General features: G+C 40.7%; 1 protein-coding gene and 1 pseudogene across 5 annotated transcripts in view; one reads left to right on the forward strand and one right to left on the reverse strand.

Moving 5' to 3' along the window:
• Myo6 (myosin VI) overlaps nt 1–23,269 on the forward strand; it is a 169,189-nt gene that overhangs the window by 19,849 nt on the left and 126,071 nt on the right. The window lies entirely within an intron of this gene.
• Nucleotides 11,365–11,798, reverse strand: LOC103729098 (annotated as a pseudogene).

Genomic DNA, 23,269 nt, shown 5'->3' on the forward strand with positions numbered 1-23,269 from the left:
CAGTGGTAGAGTTGCACTTTCCCTCAATGCTCCTCTTTTCTTGGAGGTCAGCCTGGTCTACATAGCGAGTTTCAAGCTAGCTGGGGCTACAGGGAGATCCTGTCTCAAAAAAAGACCAAAATTTTTTTTATTAATATTGCTTTCTTTAAGAAGTAACATGATTCCATTGAAAGAATTTGTAAAGGTTGGAGAATTTGGAAAGGGAGTGAATGGCAAACTCACATTATAGGAACAGTGACAAACTTCACGTTATTGTTGAGGCTTGGTAATACAGTTTACAGTCTGGGAAGTTAATTTCTATTCTTGAGGTAGAAGTTGAAGCAAGTTTAGAGTGACTTGATGAGGGTCACGCAGCAAAATTAGTGGCTCATTACACATGCTTAACTCAGGGTTTGTTTTCTATCAGTACTGTGTAATTAAGAAACTTAGAGGTAGGGGCTGGAGAGATGGCTCAGCAGTTAAGAACACTGACTGCTCTTGCAGAAGACACAGGTTCGAATCCCAGCACCCACATGGCAGCTAACAACTATCCATAACTCCAGTTCCAGGGGATCTGATGGCCTCTTCTGTCCTCCATGGGCATTGCACGACACGGGTACACTACATGCAGGCAACACATGTATACACATAAAATAAAAATAATAAATAAAATAAAAAAAAAACAAAGAAAAGAAACAGAGGTAAATAGTTGGTGTGGTGGGTCACCTGTATAATCCCAGCACTTGGTAGGCTGAGGCAGGAGGATTGCTGCGACATCTAGGACAGCCTGGGCTACAGAGTGAAAGCCTATCTCAAAAACAAAACTAAAAAATTTAGGGGTAACCTCAGATACATTTTAAAATATAAGCTATGACTAAGCTTTTCTTTCAGTGTTGTAAGCTGGATGCTTTCAAACTCTCTCAGAGGAGAGTCTTTTGAGCCCTTTTACTTGAAACGTGAGAGTCATCTTCTATTTTTCTCCCTCCACTTTTTTTTTCATGTAGTTTATGTGAAATTGCTTGCTGTGATAAGATGAAAGATTAAGTAAGAAATGGATAATTGAGCAATTAACTCATATTCTTTGCTTTAGAAAACCTCCAAGTATACCCTGGTAAAAACAGATGTCAGTAGTTTGGCATGTAAGGGAGGCTCATGTGATTGTACATAAAAGTGAAAATTAATTGAAACAAAATTGTTTTTGGTATTGGAGCTTTAACTCGTGGCCTGGCCAGGGCTTAGCACTCTACCATCCTCAGCCTTCATTGAACATTTTTAAGAGATTACCTTTTTTTTTTTTTTTTTTGACAGGATCTCTCTAGTCCCAGCCTGCCTAGAACTCACTATGTAGACCAGGCTGGTCTTGATCTCATAGAGATCCACCTGCCTCTGCCACTGCCTCTTGAGGACTGGGATTAAAGGCTTGTGCCACTATGTCTGGTGTAAGAGAGTGCTTTTTAATTTTTATTTATATTTACATGCCCGTGTGTGTGTGTGTGTGTGTGTGTATGTGTGTGTGTGTGTGTGTGTGTGTTTTGTCTGCAATGTAAGTGCACCTGTGTTGTGCAACATCCACAGAGGTCAGAGGAGGGTATCAGATCCCCTGGAACTGGAGTTACAAACACTTGTGAGCCACCATATGGGTGCTGGGTACGGAACCCGGCTCCTCTGCAAGAACAGCCAGTGCTCTGACTCTTTCCATCCCCACAAGTTCTGTTCTTAAACAACTGATGGAAATTGGTTTCATTTTAATTTAATTTAATTTTTAAAATTTTATGTGTATGTGTGTATTGCCTGCATGTAGGCAAGTATACCCGTGTCATGCAATGCCCACACAAAGAGGCTATCGGATTTCCCTAGAACTGGAGTTATGGACAGTTGATAGCTGCCATGTGGGTGCTAGGATTGGAACCCGGGTCTTCTGCAAGAACAACCAGTGTTCTTAACTGCTGACCCATCTCTCCAGCCTGTAATTGGTTTCATTTTAAAGAGTGAATATACTATAAAATCGTAGTTTCTTGCCCAAACATACTACTCTCAACATATCAACATGTTAAAGGCCATATCTGCTGCAAAATGCAGCCACATCTTCTTTCTTTCTTTCTTTCTTTCTTTCTTTCTTTCCTTCCTTCCTTCCTTCCTTCCTTCCTTCCTTCCTTCCTTCCCTCCCTCTCTTCCTTCCTTCCTTCCTTCCTTCCTTCCTTCCTTCCTTTCTTTCTTTCTTTCTTTCTTTTTACCTGTAGTTTTAGGGTTTTACTAATTTGCTCTATTTTGGATGTGATTTTGAATACAAAGTATTCTTACTTTACAAAGTAGAGTTTCTCCCCAGTTATGAAGAATCTAGTTTTAAACTGTTAAGGGGTTGTGAGTTTGGGAATGGGCAAAGAGTAGAAACAAGCAATTAGTACGAAATGAGTTATTTTGTAATAGATTGTCATAATTCTATGGACAAATAAATCCCTACTTGAAGACAGCATACAGAATTTTCTCCTATTTCTTATTAGTGAAGAATAAAGTATTTTTTGTTGTATTTCATAATTTAACTCTAAAGTATCCCCATACTATAAGTTTTATAAGCATTTTCCAATTACTCTTCTTAATGTAATTGAAAGATAGAGTCTTTTGATTGTTTTTAACATCATTGATTATTTGATGTCAAACTATGATGTCAGCTGAGTTTTGATAAATAATGAAGATTTTAGAGTTGTTGAGCTGTAGTATAGATGTGGAGTCACAGAACACATGTATATTTAAGTTGGAGAGCTTTTTCTTACAGACACATCTTTATAAAAGAACTCTGCAGATGTAGCCTGTGTTCACGAGCCCATCTGATCTGGTGAGAATATCATACTGTTGTGTGTCTCATCCATCACCCCTTCTTCTTTGGTATCTTTTTAGGTAGGATCATCAGCATTAGTGAAACTAGCACTTGTTTGAGCAAGTGACAGACATACTTTGTCCAGATGTTTCGTATTCTTCTTAAAAAAATGGTTTAATGCTCCCTTATAAAGGTTTTTAAAAAAGACTTATTTTATATGCATGTTTCGCATGTATGTATGTATGTATGTATGTATGTATGTATGCATGCTACATGTGTGCCTGGTACCCGAGGAGGCCAGAAGAAAGCATTGGATTCCCTGCAACTGGAGTTACAGGAGGTTGTTAGCTACCATGTAGGTGCTGGGAACCAAACCCAGGTCCTCTCCAAGAGCAGCAGTGCTCGTAACTGCTGAGCCATCTCTCCTGTCCCTTAATGCTCTTTTTCAAATAACAATTTTTCCTATATTTTGCAACCAGGTGGGCATTAACAGCATGGGCATTGTGATGGTTAACATTGTCAACTTGACAGAATGGAGAATCACTCAGGAGACAAGCGTCTGGCATGCCTATGAGGGATCCCGTAGATTAGGTTAGTTGAGTTGGGAAGACCCACTTTTTACTGTGGGTTCCATTGATTGGGAACTTGAACTGAATAAAAAGACACAATGAGCTGAGGACAGTTACTCATCTCTCCGTGTGTCTTAACTGTGGATGAGCTGCCCAAGCTCCTGCTGCTGTCCTTCCCTACTATGATAGACTGTGCCCAAGAACTATGAGCTGAAATAAACCCTTCCATCTTTAAGTTGCTTTTGTCAGGTGCCTTGTCACAGAACAAGGAGAGTAACCAGTGCGTGGTATTCCAGGTGCAGTTGCTGAGCATGTAATGCATTTGCATTTTCTGATCTGTTTTTGTTTTCTTTTTGATTGCAAAGGCTGTAATAAAATAGAGATGAGCTAGAGCGATGGCTCACTGGTGAACAGTGCATACTGCTCTTGCAGAAGACCTGAGTTCAGTTCCCAGTACCCACATTAGGTGGCTTACAACCATGTTCCAGGGGATCTGACACCTTCTTCTGGCCTCTTGAGCACTGCACTTGATGTACACAAATCCACACTCAGACACACGTGCGTGCACACACACACACACACACACAATTTTTAAAAATCTTAAAAAAAATCTTAAAAAAGAGATAAAAGGATTCTGCAAAGGAATCTGATGAGGTGTGTAGTTTATAATTCAAGAAGGTGATGAGCAAGCAGGAAGGAAAGGGATGGGTGTGTGTTTCACCTTAGGATACCTCAATATTCTTCAGAGCTGTGATTATCTGTACAACAGATAATAGATTTCTTTGTAATCAAAATTCAAGGGAAAATAGCTATACAAAGATAGAACTTGAACAGTTAAGAATGGTGGCCAGGACTAGACAGAGTGAGTGTTCAGTGGTTACCAGCACTGTCTGTTCCTTTCTGCAGAGGACCTGGGTTCAGTTCCCAGCACCCACATGGTGGCTAACAACCATCTGTAACTCCAGTTCCAGGGGATCTGGCACTCTCTTCTGACCTCTGAGGGCACTGTGCAATATAGGTACACTTACAGACATGCAGGCAAAACACTCATACACATAAAATAGAAGTAAATACATTTAAAAATTGGTGGCAACAGGCCTGTAATGACAGCAGGTGGACTGAAGAGGCAGGAGGATCCTAAGCTGGAGGTAGGCCTGGACTACATAGTGAATCAACCAACCAACCAAATGCTCTTCTTACATTGAACAAGATGATATGAAAATATTTACTTTTTTCTTTTAATATAAAAGAGGATTTGGGGTGACTTTCCAAAAAATTATTGTATTAGTATGAATGTCATAGAATTAACAGTTGCTGCCATCAGAAGCCAGAGAATATGACAGAGTTGTAATGCTTGTGTTACAGCCTGACTCATTAATCCCAGGTATTTGGCAATAGGACCTACGTGTTAGCACTTTCTTAACTGTCCACAGCGATTCCAATATGCACTTCTGCTGCTGCTTCTCTTCTCTCTTGCTCTGTCCCCTGCTTTCTCCAGTGCTCAGGATCTTGTGCGTGCTAGACTCTACCATGTGCTGTACTCCAAGCTCTTTAAAAAAATCTGTGTAAGTAAATTTTCCTGTCAGGTATTAATAAAATAATGGTGGGGCTGGAGAGACGACTCAGAGTTTAAGGGCACTGATTGTTCTTGCAGAGGACCCAGATTTGGTTCCCAGCACGTACATGGTGGCCCACAACCATTTGTAACTCCAGTTCCAGCAGATCTGATGCTGTCTTCTGACCTCTGAGGGCATTGCATTCACGTGGTGGAGTTACACACATGCAAGCAATACACTCATACAATGTGTATATGTGTTTTGCCTGCATGTAAGAATGCCTGTGTAATGCCCATGGAGGTCAGAAGAGCGCATCAGATCCCCTGGAAGTGGAGTTACGGACAGTTTTTAGCCACCATGTGGGTGCTGGGAATTGAATCCAGGTCTTCTGCAAGAGCAGTTGGTGCCCTTAACCACTGAGCCATCTCTCCAGCCCCCTAAATATTTTTTTCTTTTTAAAGAAAACTATTGGTAATAAGAATGTTTTAAAAATTCAGGTTTTTTTTTAAAAACATTAATTATCAACATGTTTGTTGTCCGGTGGAGGAGTTGAAAGTGTAGCCCACATTCTATGGTGGAGACTTAGGAATTATTAAAGTCATTGAGATGGTACACTCAGAGCAAAATGTGAAAGCAGAGGCTCACTCTGTGGATCTGGGTTTTGTTTCCTGGCAGGTAAATCATTCAAAGCAGGCCACTCACAGTGTTCTCTCTTCTTCTTGTTCTTTTCCCCTTTATTCTCTTTTTAGACAGGGTCTGCCTGTGTAGCCCAGGCTAGCCTTGTCCCCCCCCTCCCTCTAGACATGACATTACAGTCCTGTGTCATCACACCTGGCTTCTTTTTTTTTTTTAAGACAGGGTTTTACGAGGTAGTTCTAGCTGGCCTGGAACACACTATGTAGACCAAGCTGGTCTTGATTTTTACAGAGATCCACCTGCCTCTGCCTTCCCAGTCCCAGTGATTAACTCAGATCATCAGGTTTGGTAGCAAGTACTTTTATCTACTGAGTCATCTTGCTGGCCCCTATACCTTTCTTTTGATTTTTCTCTTCGCCTTAGTTACTTTTTGACGGTTTCATGCATGTATGTAATACATTCTGGTCACATTCATCCCTTGACCTTCTGTGTTTCCACTCCTGCCACCCTCCCTTCCTTCCACCAACTCTCCGTTTCACTTCCATGTCTTTTGTTTTGTGACCCTTTGGTTTAACCAGGACCACTCAAATGAGCAAGGATGTGTAGCTATCCATTGTAGCATGGATAACTCGCCAGTGTATGCATCACCGAAGACAGGGACTGATGGCTTGAGTTCTTCTCCCCGAGCAGACTTTGACTGCCATTAGCTCCACTGGCAAGACTGGGTCCCATGAGACCCTCTCTCATCTATTGTTGAATGTTTACTGGCTCAGGCTTGTGTAGGCCCTATGTAGCCAACTGCAGCTGTTGTGAATTCATGAATGACTGGGCCGTGTTGTAACAATAAGATATTTCACAGCCTCCCTCCCTGTCTTCTGACTTTTACATGCTCTCTGTCACCTCTTCCACAATGTTCCCTGAGCCTTGGATGGTGTTATGTGAGTGTCCTGTTTAATGTGGAATACCCAGAAGGCACTTATTCTCAGCACTTTTTGCAGCCGTGAGTCTCTCTCTGTATTAAGGCTGATCAAGGCTGAGGACAGCACTAGTTTATGGGTATAAATATTCAAGAGGCAGTTTGACAGTATGTCCATTTAGCAAAACTACAGTAGTGGGTTCATCCCTAGTATCTATGACCTTCCCAGCCATGAGTCTTTGACCAAGTCCGTAGTACGAGGCACAAACTCTCTCCTGAGGAGGAGGCTTCAAAGCCATTAGAAATCAACTGGTTACCTCCATAGTAGTTGTGACCCTACTACACCAGAAGCACCTCTTCCCCTGTACAATACTAATACCAAGTTGGTGTTATAGCAGGTAAGGTCTCAGGCTGGGAAAGAATGTTGTTGACTTGTCTCTCTCACGTGCCTGCACAACAGCGTCCGTCACTGTGAAGGATGGCCAACAGCAAACAAGCTTCCAGCTCAGAGTAAATTACTGACAGTCCTTAGTTTCCACTGGATCTTTTTAAAATTTTTGATTCTGGGGGCTGGAGAGATGGCTTAGTTGTTTAGAGCACTGACTGCTCTTGCAGAGGACCTAGGTTTGATCCCTAGCATTCACATACATGCAGCCAATACACTCATACACATAAAATAGAAATAATAAAAAAAAATTAAAAAAAATTTTGAGTGTATTAAAGAATGAATGTAACTTAATGTCTTATATGACTGTTTAGCTTTTTAAATACTGAAATATACTCAAGTAACATGGTTGCTTTTACTTTTTATGTAATTTTCATGATTTTCGTTTTCATTTAAAAATGGCTTTTTGTGTGTGTATGAGAGAGGATATGATATGGTCTTACGTAGTGCAGGCTGGTCTCAAACTTGATCTGTGTGAGTGAGACTAGCCTTGAACTCCTGATCCTCCTGCCCCTGCCTCCTGAGTGCTGGGATTACAGCATGCACTACCGTTTTTGGCTGGCTTAAGTAACAGTTAACATTTCATGGTATATTTCTAGGAAAATCAAAGAAATGCATTGTCCTAATCTTTAAATCTCCCTCCCACCCCCATGTTGTGAAACGGAACTTAAACATTTGGATAGTTAGCGCTCTTTGACGTCTGAAAGCTTGTGCTTCAGTATTTACTGTTTATGCAGGACTCGTGTCCCAGTAGACAGTTTTTTCGGCTAAATATGATCCTCTCAGGATTTGAGGGTGTGGTTGCTATGTTGCTGCAGGTAAGGTTAGAGTCTGCATAGTAACTGGGCTCCAGTTCTGTGTCTAGTAACAGGTGTGAGAGAAAGCATGCAGGTCACCCCTGGGTCTTGGGGACATGTATACAGGGTACTGCTGCTTTGGCTCCAGCACGGGCTGCTAGGCTGGCCCTGGTCCCTGGATGCTTCGTATGAAACACCTTGGCAGCTGTCCAAATTGGAAATATACCTTCTCAGGTTGCATTGCTACCTTGGCTTGTCTGAGGGCACAGTATGGGATAGCAGCACCAGGTGCCTGTTTGCTGAACATCAGTCTCTGGCCTCAAGAGTACTGCTTCTCTGTTGACAGTTGGGGAATAGGCTGCCAGACACAGGTCAGGAGGTGTGCAGACCTGCAAAGCAATCTCCTTTCCAATGAGGTCATTCAAGTCTTGAACTGTATTCAGTGGTTTATTTAATATCACGTCATTGTTATTAGTTTTCGTGCTTAGTCATTAGTGATGGATTTGAAGCAATATGGTCTAAGTCAGTGGTCATAATGCTATTTTAAAGAAATGGACAGTAACTTTTTAGTGGAGTTGGCTAAGAGAAATTAGTAACATTAGCAAGGTGGTTTGAACCCTGATATGCAAAGCACTAAGTGTTTTGTATGCATGGACTGTGTGATCTATTGTTGCTTCAAGATTTTATTCTACTCACCGGTGAACACTCAGTTCAGAGCGATTCCTTTGTCCTTTGTCCTGGATCCTCCCTCTCCCCCGGCATGGACACTTCACGCCAGCTTTTCTGCTGTGCTCACTGCAGAGTACTCATCCTCCCCTTATCAGGTCTCGTGCTTTCAGGGCCTTCTACTTTGCCCTCTTATAAACGATGCTCAGTAAATGTCCATCTAGTAAATAATTTTGTCACAAGTTTAATTATGATTATTTTAATTTTTTTCTCCAAATACAAATTCTAGGCCAGCCTGGGACAGTTGAGGTAGAGAGCCACCTGACTGGTGGTAAGTGCTGACAGATGGTCCAAAGTCCAGATGTGCTGCACTTTGTCAGACTGTCTTCTGAGAGGCCTGTGGACTGCTTCTGGCTTTGCTCTCACAGCCCATGGCAAAAGCATGGTGCCAGGTCTCACCAGAATGTGTCTCTGACAGCAAGAGTAACTTGGTGTTTAGCTTCTTGGTTTTTACCACTATGATAGGAGAGAAAATTATTGTTTTGATTACATATATTAAAACCTTTTCTAAGGGAAAATACCCAAGCTTAATAATAAAAATAGATAAAATATAGTTTTGGGGCATATTCATTATACGGATGTTGGCTCTTTTGAAACAGACTTTAGTTTTAATTTGATTTGCCTAACAAAATTGCCTGAATAATGTAGAGAAAAAAGAGTTCTTTGCTCTTCAGTTTCAGAATGAGATGATTTGAAGGCTGAGACTTTGGGGAACATCCTAGAACATGATAAAAGCAAAGACCGGTGAATTCCATGGAATTCAGAGATACTTGGGCGCAGAGCTTCTGTTCTTTGTACGTACGTCATGTGCACCATTTATTAGTTTAAGCTGTGCTGGTTTCTGTCTCATCTTTTACCATGGTATCTTACTGTTGCTCCCACAGAATCTTTTTCTTTCTTTCCTTATCTTTTCTCTATAGTTGGTTGACACTGGAAGTAGAAGAGATAAACGTGTTCCTCCCTTAGTCTACAAACCTCCATTACCTTCCTGGTTGCCTGCTGCCACTGCCCACCATGCTGCAGGGCTTTGCGCCCCCACCGGTCTGTTGCCCTGGTTGGTACACTTGCCTGACACCCCACCCCTGGGTTCAAGTTACCTTTCTTTCCTTTTCTTTCCTTGTTCCTTCCAACCTACTTTCCACCTGTTCTTGCTTCCTTGCCCCATATCACTTATTTTTGTGACTACTATCTCTTAAGCTGAAAACAGATTCTCTCTGTTTGGCCAGGAATTCTGCCTTCATGAACTCTGAGATCTACGCACTGCAAATTTAGCTTCTCACAAAAGAACAAATGACAGTCTTTGATATCCCAGATAGCATTTAAGTCTCTTTCCGTGGTGTTCCTGGTTTTCTCTGAAGGTTTTAATTTTCTCTGTCCTGCCAAACAGCTAAGAGGCATAAGGTCTTGTTTTGATCTTAAGTGGAAGTATTGCATGAATCACATGGCTGGGTTGATAAACGAGAAACCTAACCTGTAAAACTAGGGCCTAAAAGTAGCCATGTTAGATGTCTATGTCTGTACTTTGGTCACAGCTCACAGGATAGAATTCATCTTCTTTTTTTCAGTGAGGGTCTCTCTTACCATGTAGCCCTGGTTGGCCTGGAGCTCACTGTATAGACCAGGTTGGCATTGAACACAGAGATCTGCCTGCCTCTCTCTCTGCCTCTGCTTCCTGAGTGCTGGGATTAAAGGCATGAATCACCTTTTCAGGCTGTTATTTATTTTTTTGAGACAAGATCTCACTCTGTGGCTGTCCTGGAGCTGGCAAAGTAACCGAGGCTGACCTTGAAGTCATGTTATCTTCTTGTCCCAGGCTTCTGAGTGCTGGGATTGCAGGTGTGTTCCACCATACCTGGCTCTTGGATATACTTACTCTTCAGAGTTTCTTTTCAAGATAATCGTGGAATGACCTTTTGTATGAATGGCATGAGAAATCTTAAAAAGACTATGAGAAGGGCTGGCTGTTGGGAGGAAAGTTTGAAATAACAAGAGTTGGGCACAAAGCAAGGTAAAGGCAGTTTTCTCTCTGTGTAGTGGAACCAGGTTGGACCTATGACATGGCACCATTATTAATCTTTCTGCCCTTGGCTCATTTCACTGACATGTCTTCTAGGTCTCTCTGTTGCCATAGTGACAGGATTTCCATTCTCTTTTTTTACGGTTTTTACAAATATTGTTTATTTTAATGAAGCTGTTATAGACAATGTCCATTGACAACCCATGTCCCAGGCCAAAAAGTACAAATAAAATCAAAAGGAGCAGTGGTCTGCTGCATACATTTCTGCATGAATAACTTTTAACTGCTAATGAAAATTAGAACTTTTCTGGGATCTTCTGGCAAGATTTTTTTTTTTTTAAATCTTAAAATGCTTTATCTTCAATGAAGCCATTTTGGGGTTAGTCTCTACTCGCCGTATCTGTCATCTTGACTCCAAATCTGATCTTCTTTTGGTCCAGACTCTCAGATTTTTAAAAGTAGCTTCAAGATGAGGAAAGATCATTTTTCCACACTTCAGTTATCTGAAAAACTTCATCTCCCACTGAAAATCATAGTCCAGGAGTGAAGCAGTCACCTGCTGGAACTTCAGGGCCAACTGGAAGGTCATTATGAAAATTTGCTGTGGTCGATCTTTTTAATCACCACAAACCTGAAAATGCAGTCCTGAAAAAGATGGCCTCTCTGTGCACACATGGAATTTTCAAAAAGAGGGCAATATGAAGGGAGCTGAGGTCGGATCACCAGAAATCAGCACAATAAAAGCGACCAATAATGAGTATTGAACTAGAATTCAAATTACCAGATGTTTAAAGTGATGGGGTGTCAGTATTCAGTTTTCATTTTGAAATGAAAAGAACTATTACAAAATAACTATTTTTTAAAAATAAAAAAGGATTGAGGGAAAAGAAAAGAAATAAAAAGAGCATCTAAACTGTCGAATGACCTGTTTGTTCCTGATAAACTTCAATCACATGTTCTTCCTCCAAGCCCAGTTCTTATGGAGTACGATTACCAGCAATTCCCTGACCTTCAGAGAGAAGCCCGAGTGAATTCACTGGAACTCCCTGTCTTTGACAGTGTGATTCTTTGAGCTTCTTGAGATGTGTTGTCATTTTCACTTTGAAGGGTATCTCACTGTTATCCTGCCAATGACTTTGAGTTTAATGTATTCATCTTCCTGCTTATCCCCTAAGTCCTCAGTTGAAGGTTTTGCGGTCAGACATGGTGACGCTGGCTTCACCCGGGGTCTCAGAAACACCGTGGCCTCGGGCAGGCCGAACCTCGCTCTGGGGTTTACAAATCCGTCTCCCTTCCCCGAAGCACCAGGATTTCCCTCTTTTATGGTTATATAACACTCCATTGTGTTGATATACCCCTTAAATTTTGTGTGTATGAGTATTTTTCTTGCATATAGGTAAGTGAACCACAAGTGTGCAGTGCCCATGGAGGCCAGAAAAGGGTGTCAGCTTCCCTGGAACTGGAGTTACAGATAATTGTTATCTGCCATGTACATGCTGGAAACTGAGTCCAGATCCTCTGAAGAGAGCAGCCAGTGCTCTTAACCACTGAGTCATCTCTGCAGCTTATAGTACATCACTCAAAACATATTGATTGAACAAATTGTACTTTGTTATAGCATTTCCATACATACAAGATGTCGTTACACTTTGCCCACATCCCCTCCCCCTTCTTACCCCTCATTACCTTCTTTCTCCTTCCACATGCCTTTCCCTCTACTTCAGATCACAGATGAGACAAGATGTGTGATATTTGTATTTGTGAGGTGGGCTTATTTCATCTACTCAGATGGTCCTCAGTTCCACCCCTTTCCCTGCAAATGACATAATTTCATTTTTCTTTCTGACTGAATAAAGCTTGATGCCATATATGCCATATTTTCTAATCAGTTCATCCATTGATGGGTGCTTGGACTGATTTGATACCTTGACTATTTCTGAATAGTGCAGTGCTAAACATATTTTCTAATCAGCTCATCCATTGATGGGTGCCTGGGCTGATTTGTGACTATTGACTATTTGTGACCTTGACTGTTTGTGACTAGTGCAGTGATAAACCCTTCAGAGTGCTAGCTTTGATTTTGGGGGTATACTCCAGAGCGGTAGGTGGATCATATGGCAGTTCTGTTTTTAATTATTTTGAGGAACCCCCGTGCTGATTTCATAGTAGCTGGACTGTTTACATTCCTATCAGTGCATGAGCTTTCCTTTTTCCCTGTATCCTTACCAACATTATTTGTTGGTTATTGAGATGCTAGTCATTCCATCTGGGGATGGAAATCTCAATGTAGTTTTGATTTTCATTTCTCTGATGACTAGAGATGCTGAACATTTTCATGCATATCATTTAAAAAATCCACTTATTGTTTGGGAGCTCTTATCCCCTAAAAGACTTAGGGGTTACCTCTTCAAAGGGGGGAATGTTACTGTAGCAAAAAGCCCCATTAAAAAAGAAAGAAAGACAGAAAGAAAGTATGTAAAGTTGTCAGAAAAAAGTGGTGGGGAAATATGGGAGGTGTTGGAGTGGGAGTGGGAGTTGGGAGTGGGCGTGGATTTCATCAAAACACCTTATATGCATGTATGAAATTCTCAATAAAGTTTTTTTTAAAAACCTACTTATCTGTTGAGTAACATCTGAATTGAGTCTGTATTTGGGTTATTATGAACAGTGCTGCAATAAATATGGTTGGTTTTCTTTGAGTATATACCCAGTATTGAAATACTTTGAACACATGGCGGTTCTGTTTCCAGTGTATTTGTTTTGCCGAATCTCCATAGTAGTTATTCTAATTCCTAGTCTCATCAGCCATGTATAAGAATTTCTCTTTCTCTACATCCACACCAGCATTTGTTATTTTATTTTTATGTATTTATTTTTTACTGTAGCCATGCAAAGTGGGGTGAGTAAACTGCTAGAAGAAAACAGAAGAAACACTTAAGGACATGGGTATGAGCAAAGATTCTTTTGGATAAAACTCTCCCAAAGCACAAGCAGCAAGAGAAATGAGGACAAAAGAAATTACAACAAATTAAGAAGCTTGTGCACAGCAGAGGAATCAGCTATCAGAGTAAAGAGACAGCCTGGTGAGCGGGAGAAAATACTGTCAAACTAGTATTCAGCAGGGGATTAATATGCAGAATATGTAAAGAATTCAACAGCAGAAAGCCACATAATCTGATTAGTAAATGGATAAAAGACCCAAATAGACATTTCTCCAAAAAGAGAGAGACACATTCATGGCCAACAAGTATATAAAAAAGTTCAACATCTCATGGATGTGCACACAGGAGCTCTACTGTGGCTTTCTTATGCATTTTTCCCTTTGTGGCTTATGTTGTGGTGGACCCTATTTTAGTTTCTGTGTTCTGAAGTCATAAATATAATGTTTTATATGAATTTACAGAGAGAGAATCTATTGTTTTCATGTGTAGGTTTATGATGCGGTTATATGAGGTAGGACTCAATTTGTTGTTTTCTACCAAATATATATCCAGTTTCCCAGTTGCATTTGATGGCAAGTTTATCTTTTCTTCATTATTCTGTATTGCCTGTTTTTACTGCAAGTCCATCCAGTATTCGTGCGTGTGCGAACCCCTCTGGTTCAGTGGTCTGCTGTTCACATGTCATCACCACACTGCTTTATTAGTATAACTTTATAATGCACCTTTGCTTCCTGCCTAGTTATGCTTTAAGAATATCTTGGCCATTGTCCCTTGCATTTCAGCATACATTTTAGAATTTTCCCATTTCTACAGAAGAAGGCCAGTTAGAATTTTAATTGGAATGGAATTGGAACTGGATTCACTCTGGAGGATGCTGACACGTACAGCACTGAGTCCTAGATGCTGCTTACTCAGGTCTTCATTTAATTTCTCTTTACTCTTTTATCTGTACTGTTATCTTTAAAAACTTTTCTTGGTGTGTCTTTTACTAAATATGCCCTTTTTATATAAATAAAAGATGGTTTTAAAAACTTTTACTTTTCTCTAATGTCATTCTTTCAGAAGAGTTGCAAGAACAGTGTTGTGATAGTTCAGATACCCTTAAATGACAGGTTATTAGGAATTTGTCCATTTTATCTAAAATTTCAGATCAAGCCTTTTGGTAAAAAGGTGATACCTCTTTTCCATTCCTGACATCGACCATTTCAGGCTTACATTTCTTTACTTCAGTCTTACCAGAAATCAGTTATTTTTGTCAGTCTTTTTAGCGTGTTTAGAGCTGCTGTGCTTGTGGGAAAAGTGAGAGTTGAACTTGCTATTGAACCTGCAAGGGCAGATGAAGATGTTGCAGAGGAGTCTCCACACATGGCACAGATTTGACCAAAAAAATTCTGATTCTATTCCCTCCTCCCCTTAGTGCTTTATACAAAATAGCATGATTTTTTAGTTATAATTTGATTCTCCTGTATTAGGAGAAATCACAGGAAATAAGGTACACAGGTATGAACTTTCTGTTCTCCCACTAGAACTGGAGGTTAATAAAGGCTTCAGAGAGTGGGAGAGATGAAAAGAAGACCCAGAGACGGTGGGAGAGGGTCACAGCAAGGGTTTGCAAGCGCATGAAGCAACACAAGTGTTTGGTGTGTGATGGTATGTGCATATGTGATGAGAGGCATTTGGTAGAAATGAGGCTGGAAAAAAAGTAGAGTCTGCCCTTTTTGGAGATTTAGACTATAATCTCATGGTTTTAATCTTGCTACATAGACCATCCTCAGGGCCTGTTACTTAGGGAGAATGTGCCAGCTGGGAGTTCTCAGTGTCACTCAACTGCTGACATTCTGGTTCAAGGGATTCTCCGTCCTCAGCCTCCAAAATAACAGAGACTACAGACATGTGCCTCCATGCCCAACTACTTTGGGAGATATTAAACTGCTGGATTTCTAAAATTTGGAAATTTTACTTTGTTAGTTGTGGGAAGTATTCTCTGTCTCTCTGATTTAGGCTAGCATACAAAGTAATGAGTTTCATCATGTCATTTTGTCATGTGTGTCACAGCAATTTGTTGTGGAGCAGTTTGTTCCACTCCATCCGCCCTTTCCCATGGGAAATAGCTATTTTTTGGCCAAGTTTTTTTCTTCTCCATAAGTCATATTCTTTTGTAAAAGATAATTATGAAAAAATAAAATGCAGAAACAGTGAGATGGCGCAGTAGGTAAAGGCGCTTGCCTGGAAGCCTGCTAACCTGAGTCGATCTCCGGAACCCACATGGTGGAAGAATCAACTCCTGTGGGTTGTCCTCTGCACACACTCACCGTGGCATGTGTGCCCATACACATCCACTTACACACAAATAAGTAAATATAGAATAAATATAAAAAATGCATTTGATTTCTCTATTGTGCTGCATCACCTTAAGGTTGCTTGGGAATTTTTTTAGAAAATAGTATAGTATTTATTAAATACCTAGGTATTTAATATTGTTAATTTCAGAGGAGATCAGGCATGTTCAGGGTGGTATGGCCATAGGCAATATTGTTAATTTCAATGTTAGATAACATACTACCTTTAACAGTAGTCTAAACATCCCTTTTAGATGGCTATTGGTTCATAACTGCAAACTATTTTAATAGAAGTACAAGGCAGTTTTGTAATTTAGACTTTAGGAAACTCCCATTTTCAGATTATGTATAGCAAAATAGTCTCATCCAAACAGTAATATTAATTACTTAATCATTATCTTTTAGAAATATATTGGATAAATAAAATACATTAGAAAATGTATGTTCATGTTTTCTGGCATAAACATATAGGACTTAAAATTAATTTATTTGCCTATGTGAGTATTTCTGGGTTTGTTCGCTGGTTGTCTGTGGTTCCGTTGGCATCCAGTGGAGCATGTGGCACATACAAAGAGGCTACCATGGCCTTGGCTTGAGGATGCATACAGGATTGGACATCCCCTTCGTCGGATGCTTCATTGCAATGGTGAGAACCTGATCCACACCAGTAGTAACACTTCCTGGGCTCTGCTGCAAGAATGCATGGCGGAGAGTGGGGCATAGGTGAGAGGAGCATTGGAAGATTGGGCGGACACAGGAAAAGCTCCGAGAAAGTTGATGCCAGAATTGGTTTCTGGCATGATTTTGTCAGTGTAAGTTGACTGAGCCGAAGCATAGGATGGGATCTGCCTGAAGTATTTGGGAGAACTTGTAGTGTTAAGGTTGGAGAGTATGGACTTGAGAAGGAAGTGAGAAAAAGTACTCAGAGATAGCAGCGTACCATTACATAAATTAAAACAATCTGGGCTGGGTGTGGTGATTCAGACCTGTAATCCTAGCACTCAGGAGCTTGAGGCAAGAGGATTGAAAGTTTGTGTCCAGCCTGGGCTACAGAATGGGATCCTTAGAAAGGGATCAATGTGATATTATATGGTATTTCTTCATGTGCAGTCTATAACTTAACTAAACATGGTAATGCTGTTCTGTACAAGTCAGTACAACCGCTGGAACAAAGGAAGACTGAGGAGTCGCGACTGTCTCCACGATGCGTTTGGGTCCTCATCCTCAAAATCTGGGTTAGTCTCTTCAGTTCATACCAGAGTCCATCAAATCTAGATATTATCAATACTAAGATACACAGTCATGTGTTTCTAAGGAAAAAAAATCACTGCCAGTTGTTAAGTCCTAATTGTTCACCCTAATTTTACACGTTGACATGACAAAAGTACATGGTTGAATGAAGCCTGTGACCTGCCTTTTCACCCTCACAGTCAGTCGCTTTGTGTAGGTGCTGCCCGTTGTGTGCCTGGCTTTGCAGAGCAGCTCTGACTGTTATGTGTGATTCTTCAAATGCTGAATTACATGGTACTGTAATTTAATTATCTATACTTTAATTCCAGCTGACCTGGAACTCATTGTGTAGACCAGGCTGACCTTGAACTCACAGAGATCCCCCTGCCTCTGTCTCCTGATTGCTGGAATTAAAGATGTGCACCACCATGCCCAGTCTTTAAAGAGAATTAAAAAAAAAATATGTTTATGTAACTGTGTGTTGTGTATGTGCTTTTCAAAACTGTTTTTCCAGTTTACATTTCATTACAGTACTTTCATTAGCAATAAATACTACAATATTTTTTTCCTAATTTTGTAGACCAAATGAATCAAAGTTTTAAGAATTATTAGTTAAATTTAACACTTGATAACATTAATTTTTATAGAAGTTGATCATTGATGCATAATTTCTGGCACTTTTTGTGGTTATAAGTAAACTATAAATTAATTATAGATGTAATCTTGCAGATGTTATGACAGTTTTAATTACGATTTAATTTTTTTCTTCTTAAAAATGTTTATTTTATTTATTTTATTATTTTTAAAATTTTATGTGTATGAGTGTGTTGCTCGCATATAGATGAGTGCACCCATGTCATGCAGTGCCAACAGAGGTTAGGAGAGGATGTCAGATCCCAATGCCATGGAACTAGAGTTACAGATGGTTGTTAGCCACCATGTGGATGCTGGGAATCGAACCCGGGTCTTCTGTAAGAGTGTTCTTAACCACTGAGCCATCTCTCCAGCCCCCTTATTTATTATTTTATTTTTATGAGTAAGCATATATAAGTGCACCCAGGTCATGCAGTGCTTGCAGAGGACAGAAGAGAGTGTCAGATACCCTGGAACTGGAATTACAGACAGTAGCTGCCATGTGAGTGCTGAGGTTTGAACTCAGGTCCTCTGCAAGAGCAGCCAATGTTCTTAACTGCTGAGCCATCTCTCCAGCCCTCAATTTTTTTTTCTTAGAGTTGCATAATAGATTAAAAAAAATGCTTAGACATAGGATCTTGCTGTTCAGTCCAGGCTGCTACACACTCATGATGTTCTTGCTTCAGCCCCTGAGTGCTGTGATTATAGACATGCTTTACCATACTTGCCTGTAAATAAATTTTTAATTATAAAGAATAATTCATGTGGGGCTGGAGAGATAGCTAAGAGCACTGGCTGCTCTTGCATAAGACTTAGGCTCTAATTCCAGCACCCACATGATAACTAACAACCATCTGTAACTCCAGTTCCAGGGGATCCAGTGTCTTCTTCTGGTCTCTATAGGTACATGGGTGTACTTATATACATGTAGACAACACACTTATACACATAAAATAAAAATAAATAATAAATAAAAGTTAAAAAGGAATAATTCATGCAATCGCAGAATTTTAGTATCTTGCTGAATTTCTTATTTTGCTGTTACTCAATTGTAGATTTTTATAGTTGTGATTTTTTTTTTTTTTTGTCTTTTTGAGACAGGATTTCCCTGTAGCCCCAGCTGGCCTGAAACTTACTGTATAGACCAGGCTGGCTTCGATCTCACAGATATCTACCTGCCTCTGCCTCCTGAGTGCTGGGATTAAAGGTGTGCATCAACACATGTGATTTAAAAAAACAAAAGAATTATGAACTTGATATATATATGTTCTTTGTCCTGTCAATTTTGGGACAAAATTTTAATAATTTCCATGTATTATAAGGCTGTGAAGCATGATTGAGTATCTGAAAGTTATTTAAATTGTAATAGTTTGTGTGTCAACTTTCTGTTGCTTTGCCAAAATACCTGAGACAGCAGTTAGAAGGAGATAATTATTTCGGTTCATGTTGAGCCTGTGGCAGCGTCAAGGTGGCAGGGATGCATGGTGGATGGTTCTGCTCCCCACATGACAGCTGAGAGGTAAAGAGATAGAGAAGGGCTGGTGTGCCAGTGGCACCTTGCAGGGTCTGCTTCCAGTGATCTCACTTCTTTCTCTAGGCCCACCACTAGAAGGTCCGTCATTTTCTGATAGCACCAAGCTGGGGATTAAGCCTTCAACATGTTGGCCTTGGAGGGCATTTCTCCATGAAGATATAGCAGTACGATAAAAAACTTAACAGGATAGGCCATTCCAAGTGGAAAAGAAATTGGGTTAGGTGATAAAGCAAATTTTGCCACAATCTGTTTTTAGGTTTGTTGTATTCGTGAATGTATTTGATCAAGTACATGTGATTTTTCAGCTCATTTAGAAATGAAAAAACATATTTCTAACTTGATATTTCACAAGGATTGTTTGAATGCTCATGAAACAGAAGCATTTTGGGGTGAACATCGTATTTGGTACACATGGTACACATGTAGAGGTCAGAGGATAATGTTCTTTCCTACCATGTGGGTTCTGGGGATGCAACACAGGTTGTCAGGCCTGGTGGCAGGCACTTTTACTTGCTGAGCCATCTCACTGGCCCATTGTAAAAGATGCTTTTGAGTTACACTAGTTCTCGCTTAAAATTGTTGCCAGGCATGGCAGTTCAACATGCCATAGATACTTGATTATGCCATGAAGATCCTGAAGAAAAGTAACTTTGAACCTAGAGTTAACTGTGTGAATTTACTTGTGTGTATCTGTGTTCAGTCTATCAAGTGTGAAGTAGGATTAGGACTTAATTGGCTAGAAAGGCCTCAAATCTGAGCCAGCAGTGAAGAGCAGTTCCCACAGCAGTCCAGAGAGCACCCGGAAGGCAGGGCACTGGGGCCCATTGTACAGGCTTTAAAAATGCTACATTTGGCTTAAAAAATCCTTTTTAATACTTTAATACAGAACTCTAGTATTAGTTCATCTTTAAGAGACACTGTCAACACTGGATAGGTCTTCTGAGAGATTGTTACAAACACTACTTTAATGTGAATAACCAAATTAAAGAAACAAAAGCAAGTTCCAGCATTGAATGCAAAAGAGATCCAAATGCACTTCTTTCAGTTACTTAGTAGTTCTTACAGATTCTATTCCAGGATGGAGAGTCTTGTGAATTGAGGCTGAGCTGGTAGCTGATTTGAATTTTAATCATTGTGTAAATAAGTCCAAGAATGAATGAGATTGGGAAACAGTAACTGAGTGACTGAAGCACTCTGATTCAGTTTTTGGATTTCTTGCTCTGATAACTAGTAACTTTACATTGGTAGTAGGTCTCAGATTGGACTTTGCCTCATTAAAGGAAGCCACTGGAGCCATGTTAGCAGTTAGGGATAAAGGCAGAGTGCCCCAAGAACAGCCAGGCAAGTTTTCATCCTGAGGTGTGCTGAAGAAGACAGCAGATAGGCCCCTTGCTTTTGACTCTGTTTGGGGAACTTGAAGCCTTTTAACTCTGCATATAGCTTTCCTTTGAGCTATCACAATGCAATGGTCTATGGGTGGAGAAGGAGAAGGCAGCTTTGGTTCATATTATCAGTATTTTAAATTTTATGGTAATTATTTGCTTTTAAGAAATTAACTATTTGAAGGGCTGGAGAGATGGCTTAGCGGTTAAGAACACTGGCTGTTCTTCCAGAGGACCTGGGTTCAGTTCTTAGTACCCATAGGCAGCTATCAACTGTCCTTAACTCTAATCAAGTTCCAGAGACTCCAATGTCCTCTTCTGACCTCTCTGGATATTGCATGGCATGGGTGTGCTTACACACATGCACACATGTAGGCAAAGCACTTATACACATAAAATAAACCTTTTTTTTTTTTTTGGTCTTTTTGAGACAGGGTTTCCGGTAGCTCCAGCTAGCCTGGAACTCACTATGTAGACCAGGCTGGCCTGAACTCACAGAGATCCATGTACCTCTGCCTTCTGAGTGCTAGGATTGAAGGTGTGTGCCAGTGCACCCAGTCCTATTTCCTTAATTTCATTAATTCAACACATTAGTTGAAATGCTAAGTTAAATGACAACCAACGGATAAGTCTGGTTTGTAGGATATTTAGTCTAATGGATTAGAGTTTATATGGGTAGATACCAGGCTTGAGAGCTCTAGAGGGACTCTGAGCAGACACATAACTGCAGCAAAGGCAGAGACAGTTCATTAAGAAACATGCTCTTCCAAGGGAGGAAGCTGCAGGAAGGATAAGAGAAAGCCTAGCAGCTAAACAGTGCCCTCTGCAAAGGCTTTGTGACTCATTTGCTTAATGCGGATGTTGTGTGAGACTTTTCCCTGGGGAGACAGGGAGACACCCCCCCCCCACCAAACACACACATTCACTCGAGATAGGGAACCCATGAAGACCAGAATAGGAGTTCTACCAAAGTCCACCTTGGTGACCCAGTGAGTTTTGGGGGGCTTACAGCAGTATGGGTGAAATGTTATTCACAGGAGCATGAATATCTTAAAAGCAGCTGCTTCACAGATGCCAGGCCCACTGCTACCAGCACTCAGGAAAGCTCTAATCCCAGCTCCCTGCATGCTTTGCAGGCAGCTCTCCAACAGCTGGGTTGATCAGTCTCCTCCCCCAGCAGTTGCTTACTGGTTCCATCAGGTTGGGGAGGGGACTGTATGAATCTTGTAAGTTTCAGCTTTCTCAGAGGTGAGGTTTGTTACTTCCCTGGTCTCAAATGAGAGTGCTACACAAACTGGATTTTTTTAACCAGTGTAGGTCACCGTTCAGCTTCATGTGCCACATGTCTCATGTCTCATTAGCACCATAGATCCCCATCCATGACTGGGTTTTAGTGTTAGAATGAGGTGAGGATGACTCTCAGACACATGAGTGATTTTGCACTTGTGCCCGTGGCCCTACCTGGCTCTTCTCAGCCTTGTATAGGTTTCCAGCCTTCCTGTTTGTCATTTTAAAAAAAGATTTATTAATTATTGTGTGTGTGTGTCTGTGTGTGTGAGTTTATGTCCACCATGTGCATGCAGGTGTGCTTGGAGGGTAGAGGACATTGGATGCCCTGGTGTGAGCTACCTGATGTTGGTGCTAGGCACTGAACCCAGGTCCTCTGCAAAAACAGTAAGTGCTCTTAACCACTGAGCCATCTCTCCAACCCCAATTTTTTATACATGTTAATTTTGCAAGGCTTTGTGTAAGGCCTTCCAGACCTTTTCCACCCTATACTCTTGCTCAACTCCTCATTGGGAGCTGCGGTCCCAGAACTTTTTGGGGAGCTGGAAGATTATGATCTGCTTCTGTAATTGCTTCCATGCTGTTGAGGAGCACAGTCTACTGTGAAACTCTCCTGTGCTGTCTAGGACCTGGGAGGGGAGATCTGATCCCCGTAAAGATCTCCTGTAATCCCTGCAGCACAAGGATCCTGTTCCGGAACTGCTGTCGCCATTTTGAACTTGTTTCAACCTGTTGACCTCAAAACAGCATTTCTCCTTGAGCATTGGTAGGTCCCTGTTGGGCTGCTGCTTAGCATGTCCAGGACCATAGGGTCTTGTAGACTGCTGTCTTCATCATTTCAAAAATTTAAAAGTGCTGTCTTCATTTTGAAAGTTTAAGAGTGAGATCCCTTGGGCTATTAAAACAAAACAAAACATGATGGTTATATATAGAGAATATGGCAAAGCACAATAATTCCAGAGAAGGATCAATGAGGGAAGAGACTAAGAGGAAGGTATTGTGAGGGTGTAATCAGTGAATGTATGTCATACTAATACTGCCAAAGAAAGATAAAGAAAACAAAACATAAAGTCTTAACTGCTGACAGATTTATAAATAGGACTTACCTTTTGCATTTAAGAATTTGAAACATCATTTTTTTCTCACTTGAAGAGAATTTTGAGATCTTTTAAAGTTTTCAGGAATAAGCAGCCTTGTCCTTAAGATATTCTTGAGGCTGTAGTGACTCAGAAGGGAGAGGTTTCATTCTGGGTGGGGTAGGCTTCTGTCCACCCTGAACAAGTGCCAGCAAACATCACTGAGTGAAGCCTTCCTGTCAGTCTTTTCCTCTATGCACCTGTATTTAATACTATGTTATGGAAAGACGGTGACCTAGTTCCATCTCCTAGAAAGTCACAGAGAGACAAAATAGGCCCTTAAAAAAGTTTTTGAATTGCGGACGCTATAGTACTTTTTTTTTTTTTTAA

The sequence above is a fragment of the Nannospalax galili genome, unplaced genomic scaffold (assembly GCF_000622305.1).
Source record: "Nannospalax galili isolate Female #2095 unplaced genomic scaffold, S.galili_v1.0 scaffold512, whole genome shotgun sequence".
Lineage (NCBI taxonomy): Eukaryota > Metazoa > Chordata > Mammalia > Rodentia > Spalacidae > Nannospalax > Nannospalax galili.